General features: G+C 47.2%; 1 long non-coding RNA gene across 1 annotated transcript; it reads left to right on the top strand.

Moving 5' to 3' along the window:
- Positions 1 to 274: 274 nt before the first annotated feature.
- On the top strand, positions 275 to 2,523 carry LOC125543635. The gene is made up of 2 exons (XR_007298636.1): positions 275 to 1,511; positions 1,780 to 2,523. It is a non-coding gene; the product is annotated as an uncharacterized LOC125543635 (long non-coding RNA).
- Positions 2,524 to 6,338: the final 3,815 nt, after the last annotated feature.

Here is a 6,338-nt window from a genome sequence, read left to right as displayed (position 1 = left end):
CCATCTGCTGACACTAACCGCTTTCGAGCGTTTGAACTATGTGGCTGCTGCTCAGTATAATCCATCATTGTATGCTCAAAGTTGCTATTAGCTTGTTTCCTCTTTCATTTCATTTCAAGTGTGTGAAGCTTATTTCCTCTTTGAGAAGATTTTGGACCATATGCGCATGTGCATAGGCACTAGGCCCAGCCCATAGGCTGGCATGCCTGCACCGCGCTAGGTTTCGGGCCGTGAGCGAACGGTTCCCAGCCCACCGAAGGTCCCCGTCGTCGATCGATTCCATGAAAGGTTCCTGATTTTTTTTCCTTCTTTGTCTTCTGCTAGCATCGGCTGCTACCCCTGCCATGTTTGGGCATGAACGCAGCCCGTGGGTGCCGGTTCATTCTTTCGAGCGCATCTTTTCTTTCTCTCGCTCTCCTTCGAATCCAACCATGGCCGCCCCTCCTTCCATTACTCACCATCACCCATGGCTTAGCAAAAAAGAGAAATTAGGCGTGGCAGGAAGCGAGGCAGCAGCGTCCATGTCCCTCCCTTGGCCGAAAAGACCCTAAGCCCCCAGCGCATCGCCGCCGGGCCCCTCTGCAGCACCGTCTCCGGCATCTTGCCAAAGGGTGTGTAGACCTTGCCGGATCCGCCCTGCCGCCGCGGATCCAGTATGAGTTCCCTACTCCGAGAACCCCGCGTCTATTAGTTCTCCGTTAGTTGATTTGGCTTGAGAAACTGCTTTTCCTGGGTTGAGATTTGGTCTCCTTGACTGAATCGGAGCTGGTGTGTATCTACTTCTTTGGCAGTTTATTGTGTCGTTTGATGATAGGTCTACTCTATATGCCATCTTAAATCTTGATACAGGTGAGTTGCTTCTGCTTCAAACTAGCTTTTCATCCCTTCTATTTGAAAACACTATTTGTGTGTACTACTTCTGAATCTGAATTTGAGAACACTAAATGGCATATGCTTCTTTTTTGCGAAAAAATGGCATATGCTTCAGAATTCGCACCAGTGACACAAGGCGAGCAATTCTGTACACCTCTTTATTGGAACGAGTGGTCCTCCCCCTTTGTTAGCTAGTAGTACTACGTTTTTTTTTTGGCAAAATGTCCCAAATTGTGGAGTTAGAGTTGGGATGATGCCGTACGAACTCGTTCGGTAATTAGCTAGTGTCTCAAGTGAATTTTTTGCACAAGAATTTGATGTTATGTATATGGTGAATTACTTTTGACATAATTCCTGTGTTTTAGTATCACTACCTTGACCAAAAAGTTATGGGATTTAAACCATTCCACAGTAGAGGAAAACAAGATAATCATTATGTTAGCAAATCCAAGTTTTAAGCCTGTGCATCATTTTCACTTGGACGAACAAAGGTGAATACAAAATAAAGTTTTTTACTCATGAGTAGTGGAAAGCTTGTTCGGATGCTAAATGAAATAACTGTTTTTCCCTTCAGATGGATGATCAAAGGTGAACATTGGTGACTAAATTATTCTTGGTTTGAGATTTTGAGAAATCTGGTGGGTGCTACATTATTTTCCATATTGTGCATCAAATTTGATGGGTGAAATAATTGTATTTGTGTTCTGAAACCAAGTAATCTTATGTACAGACGTTCAAGATTTTAATGTTGAGATCTTTTAGCGAGACTTGCTTTTGTTTACGTATGCGTAAACGTACTGTTAGCTAGGCTTCCACTGGTTAACCTCGAATTTAAATTGTACCTCTCCTCATAAAGGATGCAACTATTATCTGCAATGAATAAAGTCGTGTTTTGTTTTTTTAAAGGCTTCCACTGGTTATGTTCAATTCTTATGACCGCATAAGGCTCAAAGCTACCTGTTCTGCATACCGTCGTTGATGGTGGAGGTTGAGCCCTCCCGCGTGCTAACGATGCTGTTGCCTCTGTCCCGGCTCCTCTTCTTCGGTATGCAGACCTCTCTTCGTGGTGTCGTGGTGAGATGGCGTGAGAAGCTTCAAGACCATGGTGGCGTATGGCGGTGGTCGGTTTTGGTGGCGGGCTTCGAAGCGCCAGAGGTGAAGGTCAGGATCGGGAGAAATGCCTGTCGGCCTGGCCGACACCGACGCGGTGGCGCCTGAGGGTGCTGCCGGACCTTCCTGAAGGGCGTCGGGGCTACCCTTCTTTTTTCCTCGCCGTGTTACCGGGGAAAACCCTTGGCGGCAGCGTCGGCATCGTCGCGTCCCTTCTTGGAGGTGTTGATTGGTACCGGCGCTTCGGAGTCTAGGAGCTTGGTAGGAGATCTCCGGTGGGCGCAATGGTCGCGAGGCTTCTTCGTGTTTTTGTCGATCCGTTGTTGTCGACATTTGTTTTTTTGTATTTTCTCTCTCGTTTCTTTTGGGCATGTCTGTGTTGCTTCCGCCCCAGCACCTATCGTTGGCTGTATCGGTTGGTTGCTTTGTAATATAAAGTGGGGGAAACCCTTTTTCGTAAAACAATTAATAGGGTCTCCAGCTTCTATGGAGGCTAAATTTTAATGTTAGGTGAGCGCAAAACATACATCATTTGCCTCATGTACTGCCTTCTGCTTTAGTGTCTTCTAGAACAGAACACATATTCTGAATTTTTTCTGTACTGCCAAGACGAAAGGGCTCGTTGGATTTTAGTACCCATCTGGTGTTCAGCTTTCGCGCGACCACTTCCAGAGCCTCCAATTCTCCGTTGTTGTTCGGCGCATGACTAATGACGAGAGGGTATCACCTTACGGCTTCAACATTTTACGCCCAAACTCACTGCATTTATCTCTATTCACCAATTGAAATAATTCATACATGTAAGTAATGCTATATTATGGGCATATGCAAAAACTGATAGCAAAAATACAACACATTGTGACTTGTACAAAAAGGCTAGTTGGTATGATTTGCATGCTACTTTTTATTTGCATAAGGCCATAAGGCATTTTTGTATTTTAAGCATCACAAGTCCTTACAAACACACACATACCAAAAAAATAAAATTACATTCAAATCTTTGGGATGCCAAACTCTTCTTCCTCCTGCATTTCGCGTCTCCGTGAGCTAGCTCGATGCTGCCTCTGGGCCTTCACCTCGGCAGAGCAAAGTTCTTTCCACGCAACAATTGAATAGTCAAATATCTCAAACTATGATCCCACTTTCCATGCAATAGTACTCATGGCGTTCTGCAACTAGCAGGTTTCTAGAATGGGCACCGGCGTTGGTTTCAACTTCAGCTCCAAGCTTGACTCATGCCTAATATATGGTCTTCACAGACAGTCTTCTAATTTATGGTCAATCTAGTGGTCCTGTGCTAGCGAGGCCACACATGGGTCTCTCATGTGGTAAATAATCCAAACAATTAAAAAAAATGCAGCCTACTTTAAAGGACCATAGTTTATATGGACATAGAGTAACTCTAGCAGATAACAAATAATGTAAAACGCCTTGTAATGTAAAATAACCGGTGTTTAGTATTTTGCATCCAAAAGATATAATGTAAAACCGGGTGTACCGGAAATTGGCAATGGCTCCTAGGTGCATATGCACCCATTGTCTAAATACACATTTTGAAAAGTTGAAAAATTCCGAACAAAAATTTCGCGTGTATATCCGGACATTCTATGTGCATGCACAAAGTTTTCGGTGAAAAACAAGGTTTTTTGTGGCTTGTGTAAAAAGATAATTTCTGATGCTTCATTACAACTATTCACTTTGTATTTCTTTATCTTTTTTACACAAGCCACGAAAAACATCCTTTTTCATCGAAACTTTGTGCATGCACATAGAATGTCCCGATATATCCGCAGGATTTTTGTTCCGAATTTTCCAACTTTTTAAAATGTGTATTTAGATAATAGGTGCATATGCACTAGAAGCCAAAACACCGTGTACCCATTATTTTATCATTTTTAGTGAACTGGAAAACCAGCCTCCCAACCCACCACATATATAGAGTTACTCCCGTGACCACAACTACTCCCGTGACTCTTGGCCCCAGACTTGGTCAACACGCCCGAAGTATGAGAATAGAATGGTTCAGCTCTGTGGGAGCATATCATTGATGCTTCACATTTCTTCTTTGAGACAGGTTTGCACACTTTGCAACTGTGCATCGTGCTGTTATGCCAGCGCTTGTGGCTGCGTGCCCATGATTTATTGAACACTGGCAGGCTCTCTCTACACACGACCAGTCAACCTCGCCCCTCCTCCCCATCCTCCCGGCCAGCTACCCCTCCTCTTGCTGTACGATGTTTTTTTTTTGAAAGGTCCATTTTACGACCGTTTATCCTTGCTCTCACTAGTACGTACAATGGCCCTAGCTTGCTAGCTGATTGTCTTTTAAAATAGTATTTCATCCCGCTTTATAGATAAAGCAATATCTGAAGAAGTTCACGGCCAACACATGCGACTATGCTACCAGCGCAAAGAGCATGAAGAGAACTAAACACATCCCACGCTACGACATGGCACACCTAAGCTCCACGACAACGCCCCTAAAAGGGAGAAAGGCGCAGAGCATCGCCGTTGCCGAGTCTATACGGACAAAGATCTTCATTTGGAGCCCTGACATGGAGAGAAGAACCACAACGACGTCTTCAAGAAGAGCGCGACACCCACGGGTCGCCGTCGTCGGCGCCAAGGCACGGAACTTTCGCTCGGCAACTCACCGGTGCCACCATGAGAAACGCGACGGTGTCAGATCCCCAGATCCGGATTAGGACGCCGCCCTTCGACAGAGAGGGCATGTCTGGGCTACCCATTGCAACACCTCCCATTGCCCACACAACGCAGGATGGGAGCCACTACCACCGCAATGATGCCCGCCGAAGAGCAACCATATGTGAACCGCCATCCGGGGCCACCGCCCCAGCATCCCTGTCACGAGATAGCATGCGCCGCACACATGACAACGCACTCTACCACGGTAGGAAGAGAGACGACACACCATCTACTCCTAGCTCGACATCGGTTCAGGAGTCTGGGTCGGCACCTCCACCGTAGGAGGCACCAACACCTGCATCCCTAGCCAATCCTAGTGGACTGGGAGGGACACGACTCCAAGACTGCCGACGGCCGATGGCGAGCCAGCCCTTGCCCTTAGGCAAGCAAGCTCACACGACGCCATGCCCGTGGTCACTTGCGTCGATCCACGACGCAGTGCTAACACGACCATCACCATTGAGCACCATACTCACCAGGTGACCCGCGAGCACATCCCGGGCCAAGCTCAACCTCTCCTACCCGAAGCACATGCTCCGATCTGCCCCGGGCTCTGATCCCGCCCACCCGAGCATGAACCCTAGATCCGAACCTTCCTTGTTAAGCCTGCGGCCGGCACCTCCGGCACCCGCCCAGCCCCGCGCATCGTCGATCCAAACCAAGGAGAAGGAGGCAGCCTCCATCACCCCGCACCCCGCCATCAGATAGCCAACAGCTATGCCACGAGCACGCCGATGAACGTTGCAAACCACCACGAGCTCCCTCCCCACGCCGACCAGCCCGAAGCACGAAAGAGCCCCAGCTGGAGCCAACATCTGCCACCGAAGGGGAGCCCATCCCGGGGCCGCCAGCACGAACGAATGGGAGCCCCGCGCCCCCAAGGAGCCGACGGCCAGATCTGGGAGAGATAGATTAGAATGTAATGTTGGCACCAACATTTGCAGAGTTGGCATAAGAGGACACAACAATTATGAACAAACATTGTAAATGAAACATGAAACTTATACCCCACACGGTGGACTAGTATCCTTGTATCGTCATAATGACACGGGAACTTTTTTTTCCATTGCGCAAACCTTGCACATCATATGTATGAACTCTCTTTATTGGAATGGGTACCTTTTATAACTCTTAACATTATACCCCCTCTACGCACCACCCTGATCGAGCATCTCCCTTTGATGGTCCACCGGCCCTCCGACCATCCTTCTCTCTCTCTCTCTCTCTCTCTCTCTCTCTCTCTCTCTTCTTGTGTGTGTTTGTGTGTCTGTGTGTGCTCTCTCTCTCTCTCTCTCTCTGTGTGTGTGTGTGTGTGTTGCTCTAGGGATAGAAGGATTAGAATGTAATGTTGGAACCAACACTTACATGTGGCTACACCCACTTGTATATATTTGTACAGTTGCCATAAGAGGACACAACAATTACGAACAAACATTCTGAATGAAACATGAGACTTATACCCTTCATGGTGGTCTAGTATCCTTGTATCGTCATAATGACACGAGAACTTTCTTTTTTCATTACCCAAACCCTGCACATCGTATGTGTGCACTCTCTTTATTGGACCGGGCATCTTTTATACCTCTAACATTATACCCCCTCAGCGTACCACCCTGGTCGAGCAGCTCCCTTCGACAGTCCACTGCCGT

This window comes from Triticum urartu, chromosome 3 (assembly GCF_003073215.2).
Source record: "Triticum urartu cultivar G1812 chromosome 3, Tu2.1, whole genome shotgun sequence".
NCBI lineage: Eukaryota > Viridiplantae > Streptophyta > Magnoliopsida > Poales > Poaceae > Triticum > Triticum urartu.
This window is presented reverse-complemented; position numbering and strand designations above follow the sequence as displayed.